Here is a 16,604-nt window from a genome sequence, read left to right as displayed (position 1 = left end):
GCACCCCTCGTAGCAGTTCCCAATGCAGGGAAAGGAGGCAGCTTTGAGGCAAGGTGGGCCCCATGTGCCCTCCTGAGGAACAGCCACTTCCCCACATTCATTCCTTCATCTGGACAGTGTGACTTTAGAGGGTTCTGCACATCCTAAGCAGGGTCACGTCCTGAGACTGTCCTGGCTTGGCAAGCTGGCCTCAAAATGGACGAGTCTGTCCCGAGGGCTGTAGGTCAGACCTGGCCTCTGTCCTTGCCCCACACACAGTGCACTGCCCTCCAGGGCTCCCACCCACAGCTTAGGCCTAGATGCCCCAGCTTCACAATGCCCTCAGGAATGCAATGTCCTCTTTAATTGGTCTTCAGTCTTCGGGTGTCTAAACAGGAGGTGACAAGAGTTGGGAGAAACGCTTTTGCCTTCACCCTCTCAACACATACTCTCAGCTCCGCCCACTCAGGCAGCAGAAATGATTCCACACTGAGTGAGGACGTTCCTTTGTCCAGGGTCACCTGGCAGAGGCAGTAAAGAATGCAGGTTCTTTTACTTTCTAATCCCTGGCAGCGCACTGCTCCTGGGACCACAGAAGCTGCATGACAAAGGACGGAGGCCACTTTTGCACCAATACGCACACCCGCAGCTCTCCTCCCTCGGTGGGAAAATGTCCTCCTCTGAGCCAGTTTGTCCCATGCTCGTCCCAGAGCGTGCCGTAGCGCGGCATGCTTCCCTCCTCCCTGGCTGCCAGGGGCTCAGAGCCGCTTCTCAGCTCCTCTGGAGAGACCCTCTTCCTCTCCCTTTGCTCGATTTCTGACCTTTGTCTTACAAGGACCTTTTGGAGCTGTGACTTGGACTGTCTTGCTGTGACTCAGATGTCTTACCATGGCATGCAGCAGGATTCCAGAGAAGCCCACCCAGGACCACCCTGCAGACTCAGACGCGTGCTGGACACCAGCAGGGGCCCACTGGACCCCACTGGCTCATCATTTTGCATCAGGTGGACTTGGGTGAGCTTTTCTTGGAACTCTGGATCTACCTGTCTTAAAGTAAGAGGCTGACTTGACTTAGTTTGAGCTGTTTTTTTTGGAAATCCTTGAGGTGAAGCTAAAGGTTAAGGGTTGAGAGACCCAAGGCTGAAGATAAAGGTTGAGATAACTAAGAATAAAAGAAAAAAACGTGTGGCTGATTTTAAACTTTGGTTTTTCAATTGGAGTTGTCTCCTGAGGGTCTGAACAAAACCTTTTGCTGGATAAATGAGAACCTGAACTCATTTGGCTCCAAAAATAAGGGGCACTTCCTCTCTCCAGCTCAAATCTCAGGTATTCTTAGGCAACACCTCCGCAGAGGTATTAGAGGGCATCCCTCACCACATACGGGAGCCCCATAGGGAATTCCAACTGAATTGTAATTAAATAACTGACTCTTCCGGGGACGTGCACTAAAGGTTGGTTACCTAGTGCTCTGAGTCCTCAGGGCCATGTTCCACAGCCAGGCAGAGAAACCGAGACATGTAAGAAGGCTTGAGAGGACTTGGAAGGTCCTTGGAGCTGCACCCACAAGCAACGCACTTCAACAAACTACACAATATTCCTAGGAATCTGTTCAGACTCTACAGATTTCAAAGTAAAACTAAAATCAAAGTGGGAAATTGTGCCTCCAAGGCCAGTAACTCCCAGACTCCATTCCCCATCCTGCAGATATACAATAAATAGGAAGCCTTTACTTGTGAGTACTTGCAGAAAAGATTTAACTAGAAGTGATATCAACTTAAGATGGTCAAAATGTAGCTCTTCTGAGACCTACATTATTTTTTGCATGCAAAATTAGAAAAAGCCAGCTCTAAACTTAAACTGAATGAATGAGAATCTTATCTTGATTGGAAATTAGAGGCTTTGAGGAGGAGCACAGGTAAACTGCACTCAGAATCAAAAACTAGAAAGGCTGGTCTCAGGCACACCAGAAACAGCGATTGAACGCATTCCTTGGGATAGAGCAGAATTAAGGAATCTACCTAAGAGTTTCCCTGACTCTCACCAGAACTGTGATGGGTTCACAAAGAAATTTAATTTAACAGAACATGTGATCCTGGCCATTCTGACCTATTCCAATTAATAGCTACTGGTTTCTGGGACAAAAAGAACAAACTTACCAAACGGGGTCTACTAGGAAGCTCCCGTAGAGGAGTCTGTACTGTAGAAAGCCAGGCCCCCTTAAAGAGGGTTAGAGAAGACTGAGAAAACATTTAGAAAGAGAACAGAAGCCGAAGCCCGTGCAGGATTGCTCCAACGACCGTGGGAGAGCATTTCCCCTTCTCCTTACTAATAACTTAGGAGCAGTTGAGATTATCATAAAAAAGGAAGCCACCAAGGCCCTTGTAGATACTGTGGCCACTTTATCTGTTCTTAACTCTGCCCAATGAATTGCCTTCTACTTCTGAGTAAAGTTTCTGTGCAAATGGCAGGGATAGCATGTTAACATCTATTTCAAAATCAGAACCTGTCCCCACCCTGGCTGTTGTGGATCAGTGGATTGAGTGCTGGCCTGTGAACCAAAGGGTGCCGGTTCGATTCCTAGTCAGGGCACATGCCTGGGCTGCCAGCTAGGTCCCCAGTTGGGGCATGCAAGAGGCAAGCACACATTGATGTTTCTCTCCTCTCACTCCCTCCCTTCCCCTCTCTCTAAAAATAAATAAATAAAATCTTTAAAAAAATCAGAACCTGTTCCCTTTCAACAAGGGAACGTTATGGGACAATATATATTTTTGCTAATCAAATCTGCCCCAATTCACTTGGTATGACAAATTTTCTTGAAATCAGTGATACCCACATATCTTTTCTCCAGAAGGGGGTGAAATGTATTCAGGACTAAATGGATCCGGTACTGAATTAACTGGGGAAACAATGATTTTTGAGGAACCTCCAAAAAATGAAAGTAATCTTGCCTTGGCCAGAGTGGTTCAGCTGGTTGAAGCACTGACCCATAAACTGACAGGTCAAGAGTTTGATTCCTGGTCAGGGCACCTGCCTAGGTTGTGGGTTCAATCCCCAGTTGGGGCATGTGCAAGCGGCAGCCAATCGACGCTTCTCTCTCACATTGATGTTTCTCTCTCACATCAATGTTTCTCTCCTCTCTCTCTCACTTTCCCTCTAAAATTGATAAGCATGTCCTTGGGTAAGAATAATAAAAAAGAAGAAACTAATCTTGAGGCTGCCTGAATGTTTGTCTTTTCTTCATTACTAACTTCCATGGGATCCTGAGAGACTGTTTGACAGCGACCCTCCTTTACTTCGGGGCAGCTTCCCTCTCCCTGCTAGGCCTTTTAAAGGACCAGGGTATGTCGCTAGCCCAACTACTGATGATCAGAGTGACAGGACGAGTTTTCCACCTGTGGTGACGAAGGTGTTGGGTGTTCCTTGTATGGAGGGGTGAAGAGGGGAGTCCCAGGTAAGGCTGGTTAAGGCTTGAAGGAGCCATATTTGTTGAGGCAGCCCAGAGACTTGTAGGGATGCCCTTAACTCTTGGCTTGTTATGTGACTCTCTCTCTCTAGAAGGGAAACGAGTCCACTGTACCTTGAGAGACTGTTTTGGACTGCACACTTGCCAACTGGGAGAAATTTGACCCTGAGTCCCTCAAGAAAAAGGTTAATCTTCTTTGGCAACACAGACTGGCCCCAGTATAAACTGGGCAATGGAGAGGTTTGGCCAGTTAATGGTACTATTAATTTTAATATTGTCTTGCAGCTGGACCTGTTTTGCCATTTCCAAGGGTAGTGAATGAAGGTTCCACACATCCAAACCTTTATGGCTCTTAGAAATGACCCTAAGCTATGTACTACTTGTAAACTAGATCTCTCTATAACTGCTACAGAGTCTGAAAGAAAAAGTATACCCAGATGGAAAGAAACATTCCAAAAATGGGAATTAATTTGTCAGTCCTTTGTTAACATTTAGGTAGCAACTCAATTCTTCAGGTATTAAAAGCAACTGTCCTTGTTTTACAAATAAAGTCTTTACAGGGCCAGAGGTATGTCTCCAGAAACAATTTAAAGCTCACCAAGTCTTATCTGGGTCATCTTTTAAAATGCAAGTTTCTGGGAGATAATTCTCATTGAAAGAAAGAAAGAAAAAAAAAAAAACACAACACCTTAGCTATTTGAGCAGCTTAATTTAACTAATTTCAGCTCTTAAATATTGCTGGACAAGTCTTAAGTTCATCTACTTCTGGCCTTTTTATTACAGAGAAGCTAGAAAATACATTTGGAGCTGTTAATTAATGTCATACTTTATTAGAAGTATGTCTCTTAAAAGTGTGAGCATGTTTGCCAATAAAGAAGCCTATGTTTCTGGAAGTCATTAAATGTTTTTGCCAATCTAAAGAATGCTAATTGCTTGCATTTTAGCTGTCACTAAAAACTGAGGTTTGTAAGACTTAAGAATTCTGAATTGGAAAGAAAGTGTATGGTTTTCATTATAGAACGTATAAAGTATGGAGATACTTGCTGAAGGAAAAGGAAGTAAGTGAGTTGTTCTAAAGCTGGTTATTTCTGAATAAGAAAAGGTAAACTAAAAGGGACTAGGAAAGTTATAAAAGTTTTGTAAAGAGAAACTTAGAGAGGAAAGTAAATGAATTTAAAGATCAACAGTAATCTAATACAGAATTGGAGTTTGGTTCTTTTCCACTCTGTTAAAAGGGCAAAGATTTTCTTCTTGCTTTCCAGATATAAGGAGACTTATTTTTCCCTTAAAGAAATTTGGTATATTATATATTTTTCTCTCTAGAAATTCTGATACCTCCAGAATTTGTAAACTCTTAATGAATATTATAATTTTCATGGCACTATGTTTGTTTGCATGAATCCAATAGGAATCTGATTTCTTGGATCTCTGGCCAAGATGGAGTCCGTAGACAGACATGCTGAGTCTCCCTCCACAACTAAAAAGGAATACAACTACCTCAAAACTAGAAACTACCAGAAGTTCCAGAAAATCAAACTGCATGTGATGCTGGAAATCAAGGTTCCTATGGTGTTCTATGACCCGAGCTGGAGAGCTGGACTCGCTAGCGCCGACAGTCTTTGACTGATCAGGCCTCAGGGTTTCAAAATATTCTGTGACTTAAAAGAAATCTTGCTGAGTACTCCATCTTCCCTGATCTTGACAAGGAAACCAAACAAAGCCAAGCACAGGTAGCACAGGTAGTGCTTAACCTTGCGTGCTTTCTGTTAATGTTTAAGGAACAGTGTATCTGTTCCCATAGTCTTAAAAGAATAGATGATTGAATTCCTGTTTTTTGTTTTTGATAGGAATCATTCTTTATAGTTTATATATTAACCTCCTTTTGTTGTAATCCCAAGTAAGTAATTGTATATTGTAATCAATATTTGAATGTGCCTGTAAGCTCATTCTTTACCCTCCCTATTGATTTCTATACTTGTAAAACTCAATAAAAGGAGAGGTCTTTGCGCTGCATGCTGCTGACCTGCCAGAACATGTGGCAGCCCTCCAACCGACTCATTCTCTTTGCTGGAATTACTTCTGCGCCCTGGACCACATTTAATACAACATGTGTGGAAGTCCAGCAAACAAAGATATAAAAAATAAATACTCATCCAGACAGGTAGGAGGGGCAGAGCTGGGGTGGAGAGTACGTAGTGTGGTGGCGGCAGCAGCAGCAGCAGCAGTAGGCCAGCAGAAAGTGCAGTCACACATTTTAAAAAGTCAGGAGGGACATCTGGGGAGCGTACCCAGCTCCTCACCGGACCTTGCAGCCCATGGTCCCAGCAACAGTGAAAATCAAGCCTCATTGCTTCTAACTGTGCAGACCAGTGGGGGTTGGGGTGAAGGCAGAAACTGCCAGTCTCTCAGCAGAGTCCGCTTCTTTAAAGGGCCCCACAGTAACATCCGCAGACCCACCCACTCTGGGAACAATGGCCAGGGAAGCAACTAGAAGGGCGCCAGTCTGGTGCAGAAGTAGGAGAGGTGCCTGGAAAAGGGGTGATTGCTCGGCAGGCGGCATTGTTCCCTCTCGGGTCCCTACCCCATGTGCAGCGCCACAACGTGGCGAAACAGGTTGCCCTGTACTGATGAATCCCTAAGGCTCTGCCCCTTACAACGTAACAGGAGTGACAGCTCTACCTGGGACGTGAAGGCAAATAAACACAGGAGCCTGTCAGAATGAGGAGACAGAGAAGTATGGTCCAAAAGGGGGAATAGATCAAGGTTCCAGTGGGAGAACTAAGCAATGAAGAGATAGACAACCTAACAGATGCAGAATTCAAAACACTGGTGATAAAGATGCTCACAGGCTTGACAGATATGCTTGGGTACAACAAACACATAAGAGAAGAAGTGAAGGCTATGCTAAGTGAAACAAAGGAAAATCCACACAAAATCAAAGGTGAAGGGAAGAAAACCAGGGTTCAAATCAAGCATTTGGAACATAAGGAAGAAAACAACAATCAACCAGTTCGGAATGAGGAAGCAAGAATTGAAAAAAAAAAATGAGGAAAACTTCCCAAATTTTGTGAAGGGGATGGACCTACACGTCTGGGAAGCACGGAGTGTCCCAGGCAAGCTGCACCCAGAGGTGACCACACTAGGACACATCATGATTGAGATGCCAAAGGCGAAAGATAAAGACAAAGTCCTGGGGGCAGCAAGAGAGAGGTGGAAAATTGCCTACAGGGGGGTGCCTATAGGACTGTCAGCTGATTTCTCAGAGGACACTTTGCAGGCAGGAAGGGACTGGCAAGCAGTATTCAGTGTGATGAAAGGCAACCTACAACCAGGACTACTCTATCCAGCAAGGCTATCATTTGGAATGGAAGGGAAGATAAAGTGCTTTCTAGACAAGGTAAAGCTACAGGAGTTCATCATCACCAAGCCATTATTATATGAAATGTCAAAGGGACTTAAGAAAAAGAAGATCAAAACTATGAACACTAAAATGACAACAAACTCACAACTATCAACAACTGAGTCTAAAAAATAAAAACAAAATCCAACTAAGCAAACCAGAATAGGAACAGAATCATAGGTATGGGGATCATTGGGAGGGTTATCAGCTGGGAGTGGGGAGGGGGAGAAATGGGGATATTGTGCAGGGATTAAGAAGCATAATTGATTAGTACAAAATAGACAGGGGGAAGTTAAGAATAATATAGGAAAGGGTGAAGCCAACGAACTTATATGCACGACTCATGGACATGAACTCACGGGGGTGGGATTGCTGGAGGGAAGTGGGGTACTGGGCAGAGGGGAGCTAAGGGGATAAAATTGGAACTACTGTAACAACATAATCAATAAAATATACTTTAAAAAATCTGTTCTCTTTATAACAGGACACATAAAACCAGTTTCCAATTGTGGTTTTTATTAATCAAGACTTTGACTGGAATGTCATGTTTGAGAGAGACATGCCTAGACTCTGGATGTCACCAGAAAGCTTTAAGGAACAAAGATTGACTATGAAAGCCAAAAAATTCCCCTTGGAGAAATGGCCTGATACCTTGCTTAATTACATGGTTTATGGCAGTCTTGCTAGGGAAGGAGTGAAGGCTGCTTTCCTGGGAGAAAGCAAAGAAAGAACCTCAAGGTCACTTGGGGGACCTTGAGAGGTTGAGGAGTTTACCCAAACCTACAGGTATTGCAGGCAAAGCCTCATGGTAACTGTGTGGCTTGGCTTCTTCACCCTATAATTAAAGTTCAATCTGAAGAGTCCTTGTGAGATTCCAGCAAAGCAGATTTAAGAAAGCCTATATGATGAATTGCTATTTCTTGTATAATCAGGCCAAATTGAAATGATTTAATGCAGTAAATGGGTTGGCCTTAATTTGGCTCTTTGATAAAAATGAAGGTGATTTTGAGGGGGGAGGTTGTTTTTTTAATAGACTCTATAATATACAGTTGTGGATATTAGACTCTAGTTCAGTTAATTGTCTTTAAAGTTTTATTTTTCACCAATGAACTGAACTGGATCCTGAATTTTTCTAGTTTTCTTAAATATTTGGCTACAACCCTCCAAACAAATGTTTCATTTTTCTCCTGTCCTTTTACTTGGAATTATTGAGAACTAAACTTTTTTCCTTCCATTGAACCATTTCTCATAATTCTTGACATTGCAGCTTTTGACCCAATAATACTGAGATTTGTAACAGTTTGTCTTTGCCAGGTTACAAGCCTACTCGCACTCAGGGATACTGCCCCTTGCTGACTCTGAACACCACTGCAACCTCCTTCCGTGCCCAGGCCTCATCGTCCCTCTGACAGAGAGCAAGGATTTTTTGGCTCTGAAGGAAAGTGTTGCCTTTCTTCCACAGAAAGCAGCTATAGAAGAAATCCAGCTCCCCTATTCCCTTAAAGAATTCACAGCCAATATCATTGATGGGGGGTAGGGGAGATGTGGTAGGCAGTTAGACAGACATGAGCAGAGGAAGGACAATGGGCCAGGTACATAAGGTCACCAGGGCAGAAAGCCCAGGGTACCTACCAACTGGAAAAACAAGGGTAATATTTCCTCCCCTAGCATATCATTGGTCATGTGGTTTAAAGCCTCCAACCTTTCCTACTGTTGGTTGAGCAGTTTAGAACCCCTGACCTCTCCTCCCCTGGCATGCTGCTAGTCATGCAGATTAGACGCCTTAGAGGGGGAGCAAACAAGGGGCTGGAGAAAAGCCCTTAAGCATCAAGCCCCCAGGACAATGATGTTCTGACCCCCATTAAATACATTTAGGCCTCAGTTGTGTTACAGCTTCAGGCCCAGAAAAGGAGCAAAACCAGAGACATGGTGCCGTAGCTAACCCCAGGGCACTGACTAATGACCCCTGCCCTGGAGTTGACCAATTCGTGGAGACCATGGCCCTGAAAGGACATACCTGGAAAGCTGATGAACATTCTCTTGGGATCCTCCCCATGACCTCCAGATAAATATCCTCAAGCTGGAGGACCCAGTGCTGCTTTTCCCCTCCCCCTCCCCAAGCATGTTACCTTTACCCTTCTCTCTCCTAAGCTCCATGGGCCCCTTCACTTGCCTCTTTTACTTGTTTCCCGAGTTCATTTCTTCTACTGCTCACTTCTTCTACCTTGGCAACTTTCTAAATAAACTTTTTCTTATAGTTTGAGTATTGGCTCTGAATTCTTTCCTGGCCAGAACTCACCTACTGGGGTTGCTGAGCCAAGGTCCAGTCTGACCCCAGTGGTCTAACATCTGGTGCTGTTTTCGCTACCACCGATGCTTTGAGGGCAGGAGCTCTTGACTATGAAAGGGCTACAGAACAGTGGTTCATGAGTCAGTTTTGAATGTGTGGCTAGAAGGTAAGAAACTTTGGTTTTATTGATCTATAAGTCTTTGAATAATTTTTGAAAGTGAACAGGGTGAAAAACAATCAATAAAATGAACACGTTCATTTTTATTCTAGTGATCTCTGATGAAAAAAATTAGCAAAAAAAAACAGAGGGAATATGATAAACTGGGGGGAAAACTTGGTCTTTTAAGACATAGAAGTCCGAGCTGAAAGCATTAAACCTACCATTTCCCAGCCACACAGTCTTATAGAAACTGTTGGTTTCCACATGGGCAACATGGAGTCAGAGCAGCCCACCCTGCCCATCAGGAATACTGTCAGGGTGAGGAGAGGTGGCCCTGTAGAGGGTTATGTGCTGCCTGGCTCAGAATATGGCCCTGGGAAAGAATGTAGGTGATGCGAAGAGGGACCATGGAGAGAAGGAGGAGTGGAGAAAATCCCTTTTCAGGCCAGGACAGTGGTGATATTGTGATTTATCATTTATTTCTGGCACAAAGCTCAAATACTAGGAATTTCCTATGCCAAGACTTGCAAATAATCTTTTGTTATGTTAATGAGGTGACTCTTAGCCTCATTAGTCACTTAATGGGGGGTGGGGGCGCTGGAGACTGAATCAATCACCAAGGGCCAATGATTTAATCAGCCATACGGCAAAAATAGGATAAATGGAGCCACTTTAAAATGGAGCCAAAGCTGCCACACCACAGGAACCACCTTGCACATCTCATGTCTCAAACCTCTGGGGTGTTAAAATGGCAGAATAACCTTTGCAGGGGGACTAAGCAGCACTGTGTCCCAAAGACCTGTTTGCAAAGCTAACAAGAAAGCAGATATTAGGACTACTGAACTGATGACTATCGGACTGAAAATTAAAAACATTTAGAATTAGCGTCCCTGTCATGATATTTGCATTAATAGAAATGCCTTCCTCTACTGATGTAATTGTTCCCCTTCCCCTTCCCATATATATCCCTTGCCTTAGCTACCCTGTGATGCTTGTTGCCTTTTATTTTTAGGTGAGCATATCTGGCATCACAAACAGGTTCTAACGTGGCCTCACCCCCATGCTCCACTGGCCCCCTGGGACCCGGCCCCACACCCACAGAGCCTCTGCTGTGCCCGCCGCTTCCATGGACTGCTGTCTCCTTACCGGGAAGCCCTCTCAGGTTCGGACCTCCCTCCTTTTTTGGTTGAGGCCAACTGCCTTTCCCTGAGATGAGAAGGGGTTTTTCCTTCAAGTGGGGTGAGTGCCCAGGTGCTGGCAGGTGGTATCATGCCTCAGGAGCAAAGGGGTGCTGTTTCCTCAAAGGTGGGTACCCCTTTCATTGTGCTACTTTGTTTCCTTTTCTTGTCTCTGTTTGTTACATTTGTCATGAGGAAAGTGTTTCACAAACGGAGAGGAATCCAACCCACTCAGAGACAATGTGATAACCTTTTGCTTAATAACCAAAAGTGTCCAAAAGGCAAAATAACTTCTAAATGAATCCTAAAAGAAACTTGGCCATCTGAATAGATAATTTAGAATTTCTTACTGTTTGTCCTGCATGAAACCTGACAAGACATTTCAAAGAATCTAGTAACTCCATGATCATAAGCTTGGCAAAGTGAGAAGTCAAATAAGATTCTTCAGAAGTCCTCTCAGTAACTTCCAGTCTTCCTGCAGATACCAGAAATGCAAACATGGCCCACAGCTGCCTGAGACTAAACAAAACAAAGGAAAAATAGTGGGAGAAGGAGCTTTTAAAACACAGGAGCTGAACAGCCTCCCTCACCTATGTAGTCTTGCCTCCTTAAAAATTGTTTATCAAGGACAAATACAAATCTTAAAAAGTTTAGACATTTGAATGAACAAACTTAACTTATTCCAGCTGCTATAAATTAATGAGGATTGTTGTACCCGCCTCATGGTTAAGAAATTTTTTAAAAGTAGAATGATCTGATCTCTGGTTGTGTCTGTGTATATATGTGTATGTAGAGGAAATTAATAAAAATTGGTTTATATAAAAAGCTCTGTTTAATTGGCTTAAATAACTTAACCACTTACATAAATTAAAAAATACAACAGAAACTAATACAAAGGTTTTCAGGGTCATGTGATCTGGGAAAACACTTAATATCAAAATTGATTTAAGTTTGTTGGTTTAATTAAAGCAGCAATGTTATTAAAGTTAGCAATATTTAATATAATTTTTGCATTTTATCTGCCTTTACAAAAATGCAAGTTCATGCTATCTCTGTTACAAGGTTTGTCAACAGGAAATCAGCTTGGGATAATAATTAAGTTTGTCTAATGTGTCATAAAATTTTTGAGTAATCTAAATATAATTATAGAAATTTAATAAATTAGATGTAAATGAAACAAAAGGTTTCTTGGTGAAACTTTTAATAATTGTTTTATGTTATATGTACTTAATAAATTTCCCAAAATATTTTGGTAACTTGAAACCTTAGATTTTTACTAAGTTAAATTAAAAGCTGAAAACGGAAGAGGCTGGTCTTCCACCTTTCTCTGCTGTGCCTGACTGCCCCCCTCTTTCCCTGAGACTGGACACTGAACCTTCAATTAAGTTGCTGAGTTCTGACGGAGAGATATTTGAAGCTGATGTTGAAAACTGCCAAACATTGTGACTATCAAGATCATGTTAGGTAATCTAGGGATGGCTGATGATGGTGATGATGACCCAGTTCCTCTGCCAGATGTTAATGTAGCAATATTAGGCAAGGTCACTCAGCCATGCCCCCACCACAAGGCTGACCCACCTCCTCCTTGAAAGGTCGATGAGAACATAGCAAAACGAATAGATCATATCCCTGCATGGTATCCAGAATTCCTGAAAGTTGACCAAATAACACTTTTTGAACTTATTCTGGCTGTAAACTATTTAGACATCGAAGGTTTGCTTGATGTCACAAGCAAGCCTGTTGCCAATATGATCAAGGGGAAAACTCCTGAAGAAATTCGCAAGAACTTCAATATCAAAAATGACTTTACTGAAGCCCTGGCTGGGTGGATTGATTGGTTGGCCCATCATCCTGTACACCAAAAGGTTGCAGGTTTGATCACTGGTCAGGGCATGTTTGGGAGGCAACAGATTGTTGTTTCCTTTCTCTCAAATCAATAAACATATCCTCAGGTGAGGAAAAAAATGACTTTACTGAAGAAGAAGAGGAAGCCCAGGTACATAGAGAACCAAGGGTATGAAGAGACGTGAAATGTGCCCAACACTGTAACACTGTAAGGATTGTTCCAAATACAAGTTGCATTGCTCTGTTTATAACTGTTAATATTAGACAAATAGCAGGCAAATGCAGCAGCAAATCCATTGTATTAGCAGAATATTGTCTTCATTGCATGTGCAGTCTGGATACAGATTCCAAACCTATGGCTGAGTTTCTTCCAATATGATCAAATTTCCTTTCTCTTTGCCCTGAATAACACTGAATTGTGGGTTCTCTATAGCAAGTGGCATTTGGGGCTTTCCCTCTTTTTGTAAAGTGATTTCTGCTCAGTTTATTGTCCCATTAACTTTAGTTTAGTGACCTTTTAAAATATGGCATTGTAAATAAAACAACTTACAAAAGTTTTCTAAAATAGAAAAGATGAAAATGATTGAATATCTAGATCATATCCAAATAAGATAAAATACTAAAACATTAATTGCTAAGTAAATCTAAGTTTACATACTTAGGCTTCTCAGTAGAGAAAAACTAAAGATATTTGGGTTGGTTAGTAAAAATGTTTTATGCTATGTTAAGAAAACATGTTCCTAATAATTATAAAATACATTTGTCAGTGAAAGAACCTACATTTCTAGAGGTTATAAAATGTATTGATAAATTTTCCAATCTACTGAATGCTAATTGCTTACTTTTATTTGTCACTAAAATTAAGGGTTTCTAAGGGTTAAAGATTCTAAATAACATGGAAGAAACTAATATGTTTTTTCTATAAAAAGTGGTATAAACTATGGAGATATATTTTTGTTAAGGTACCTTGGTTGGTTGTGCGGTTCATGGCAATCTTTCCAGGGAAGGAACGAAGGTTGCCTTCCTGAAAGATGACTAGAAGGAACCTTATGGCACAATGGAAAATCTGAAGGACTTGGAAAAGACAGGTGTTTACAGGCAAGGCTGAATGGCAGGTACGTGGCTGAGATTCTGTGCCCTGATGGGCAGACTAAAGGTCACCCTAAAGGGTCCTTGTGTAAGTTCCAGCAAAGCAGACTTAAAGGTCATATGTGATCATTTGCTGCTCTTGTTGTGTTTATGCAAACGAACAGGATAAATTAAAAATGGACCTAATGCAGTCCCTTTAATGACAAGGAGGGTAATCTTAAGGAGAAAAATCACAATTCAAGGAAAATCACAATGCTTAGCGGTAGACTATAAACTAGTGCAGTTAACTGTCTTTAAAGTTTATTTTCATGTTGTTTTCATTTGAAAGTTAAACTAGGTCTGTGACAGCATCAAAGATGCTTAATTTACAGGCAAGAAGAATGTCAAACGCCTTGCAATTGGCAATCTTCCCAATAAGATAGTCTCGCAGATTTAGGGACTGGTTTGTGGGTTATGTTGCATAAATTAACATGTGTGTTCTGTTTTCAAAGGGCATAAGCCTATGATCTCATTACCCGAGTGATCGTCTGTACGTATAGGCCTCACTTAATCCTGTCTGCATCGCTGCCTCCTGAGACTCAACGGTTTGGCTGAACTAAATGGCTGGGTTGGTGAAGTATGGGGTGGTCTGTGGGCTTCACTTTAAAACTAGTTTCTCTTTTCTATCCTAATGGCTTGGACAGAAAGGGCCCAGAGGTCTGAGGAAACCTAAAATATTCCCCTCAGCCCTAACTAAGTATACTGGGCAAAAGGGTTTTGGACAGGTGTGATGTGCCTTGCACACCTTCCTCCAAAGAAACTTTTTTTTCTCCTAATGCGGGACATTTGAAAAATTAATCCCCGCCTTTTGTCATCTAGTGGTTATGGTTTTAATGATACCTTTTAACCCTGTTGCCAAATCTGTTGCTCCCAGAATACAACAAGGATGCCAGCCTGTTAAATCAAGCACACCATTGTCCGGGGACAGCCAGCTGACCTGGAGTCGGCACGATCCCTCCCCATGTGGGAAGGCCACACTCCCCTCCACACCCCAACTCTTATTAGGGATTTCTGGACCCAAGGGTAGGTAGGGCGATGACCATGTCCAGCCTGAAGCAGTTAGAGGAGCACAAAACCTTCGCTGATTGTCCTTTATAAGATTATAAAGTGTCTTAAGTCTGAGCGGGGGTAATTGTTACAGAGCAGCCCCCCCAATAAATAAATGAAAGAAATTAAAAAAAAATTCCAACGTACTGAATGCTAATTGGTTACTTTTAGTTGTCACTAAAATTAAGGGTTTTTAAGAGTTGAAGATTCTGAATAATGTAGGAAGAAATTAATATGTTTTTTCAATAAAAGGTGGTATAAGATATGGAGATATATTTTCATTAAGGAAAATGAAAGTAATTTTGTCCTGGTTATTTCAGACTAGGAAAGAGAAAACTTTAACTCATAATTAGGTTGGCTAAAATTAAAATGTTATTTTAAAGGTTTTAAAAGAATTAACTAAGCTTTAATATCATTGCTATGCTTGTGTAAATCTAAAACTTAATGTTCTCTGCTAAAAGAACAAAATTTTTCCGTACTATTGGTATGTTCTTAGTAAAAAATTACAAAAGGAAACAAAGATTTTATATTGTATTGAGATGATTTCCTGGACTCCGTATCATCAGGCCTTTAATTGCTTAAGTAAATTAAGACTCCTTAATATTAAAAGAGCTAAATTTTGCTTACAACTGTTTAACTTTCTGTATTTGCCTGTGAAGCTTTTGTTACTGTAGTTAAATTAGTAACTTAAGTTACGATTTTATTTGAACAAATGGCTTTAAACTGGCTTTAAAGCTTGTTTGACAAGCTTTCTAAGATCAGATTCTAAATCAAGTCTTACTGACCTAGGAATAATTTTGGGATGTTCTGAAGGGCCCCTGAGTACCTCAGAGATGTGCTTTCTCTCTTTATAAAAGGAGAATATTAATCTAGTTAGGCTTATTTGGTATGCCAAATTACATGGGAAGCACCGTCAAATAGATGATGCTAAACATTTCATTATATTTATGTAGATATGTTATTGGTATAAATGTTATAAAAATTATATAATATTTTTAAAATCTAACATGTCCTGGTCAAGTCATGTCTCTTATCATATCTTTAAACTGTAAATATGCAGGAACTAACCAAAACATAGCCCATAGACACTGAAGAGAAGAAAAAAAAAAGTGGTCTTTCTTTTTTTCTTTTACTTTTTTTTTTTTTTACTGAGGTCATGCCCATTATATGAAAAGCTGAAGAAATTTCATTTCTTTAATGTTTTACATAGTTAAAATAAACTGTGGTAAAACATTTCCCAACAGTGTATGACAGCTCAGTTTAAATGTGGTCTGTTAAAGACACAAACTGCTATATAAGTTACTTTGCCAAAATTAATTTATAAAAGAGCTATGTGTTTTTTGTTTGTTTGTTTATTTCCTAGAACTACTAACAAATAATAAGGATGAAACAAAATGACTCTCTAGAGAACAGGACACATGCTTTCACTGGAAAAAGGTCTGGAGGACAGAGATGCACTTCTGTTGAAGGAAAGGAGAATAAAATGTGTTTTTTGGATAAGAAAAAATAGAAAGACATGGGTATTTTTCCTGGTTAAGGAAGAAAAAGAAAAAAAATGTGTCCTAAAATAAAGCAATTGTTTAAAGGAAAAGGTAGGATGAAAACTGAGAGGTATATGTATGTTGCAGGGGGTTTGTGGAAGGGGGATCTCGAGAAAAGTTTAGACAGTTGATCTAGCTAAGATTAGAATGTGTGACTAAATCAGTTGCGTTCATTACACACACATATGTGAACTCGCCAGATCTTTTAAAAAAAATAATTTGTCTGTTTATTTAGTTATTTATTTATTTTTAGAGAGAGGGAAAAGGAGAAAGAGAGGGAGAGAAACATCACTGTGTGGTTGTCTCTCACTTCCGCCCCCAACTGGGGACCTGATGTGCAACCTAGTTATGTGCCCTGACTGGGAATCAAACCAGCGACACTTGGCTCGCAGGCCAATGCTCAATTCACTGAGCCACAGCAGCCACGGCTGAACTCACCAGATCTTTAAGCGTGGTCATTTTTATGTCCTTTATCATTTGCACACAATTACTATTTTACTCTAATGCTCTGGAAAAAAACATATTCCTACCAATGTGTTTCATCTTCAAACAGATTATAACTTTAAAAACATAA

At 41.1% G+C, this 16,604-nt stretch overlaps 1 protein-coding gene across 1 annotated transcript in view; it reads right to left on the bottom strand.

Annotated features, from left to right (window-relative positions):
• The window catches only part of ADAMTS2 (ADAM metallopeptidase with thrombospondin type 1 motif 2), a 280,657-nt gene that overhangs the window by 16,093 nt on the left and 247,960 nt on the right, over positions 1-16,604 (bottom strand). The window lies entirely within an intron of this gene.

Source organism: Furipterus horrens, unplaced genomic scaffold, assembly GCF_987537825.1.
Source record: "Furipterus horrens unplaced genomic scaffold, mFurHor1.1.pri manual_scaffold_10, whole genome shotgun sequence".
Taxonomy (NCBI): Eukaryota; Metazoa; Chordata; class Mammalia; order Chiroptera; family Furipteridae; genus Furipterus; species Furipterus horrens.
This window is presented reverse-complemented; position numbering and strand designations above follow the sequence as displayed.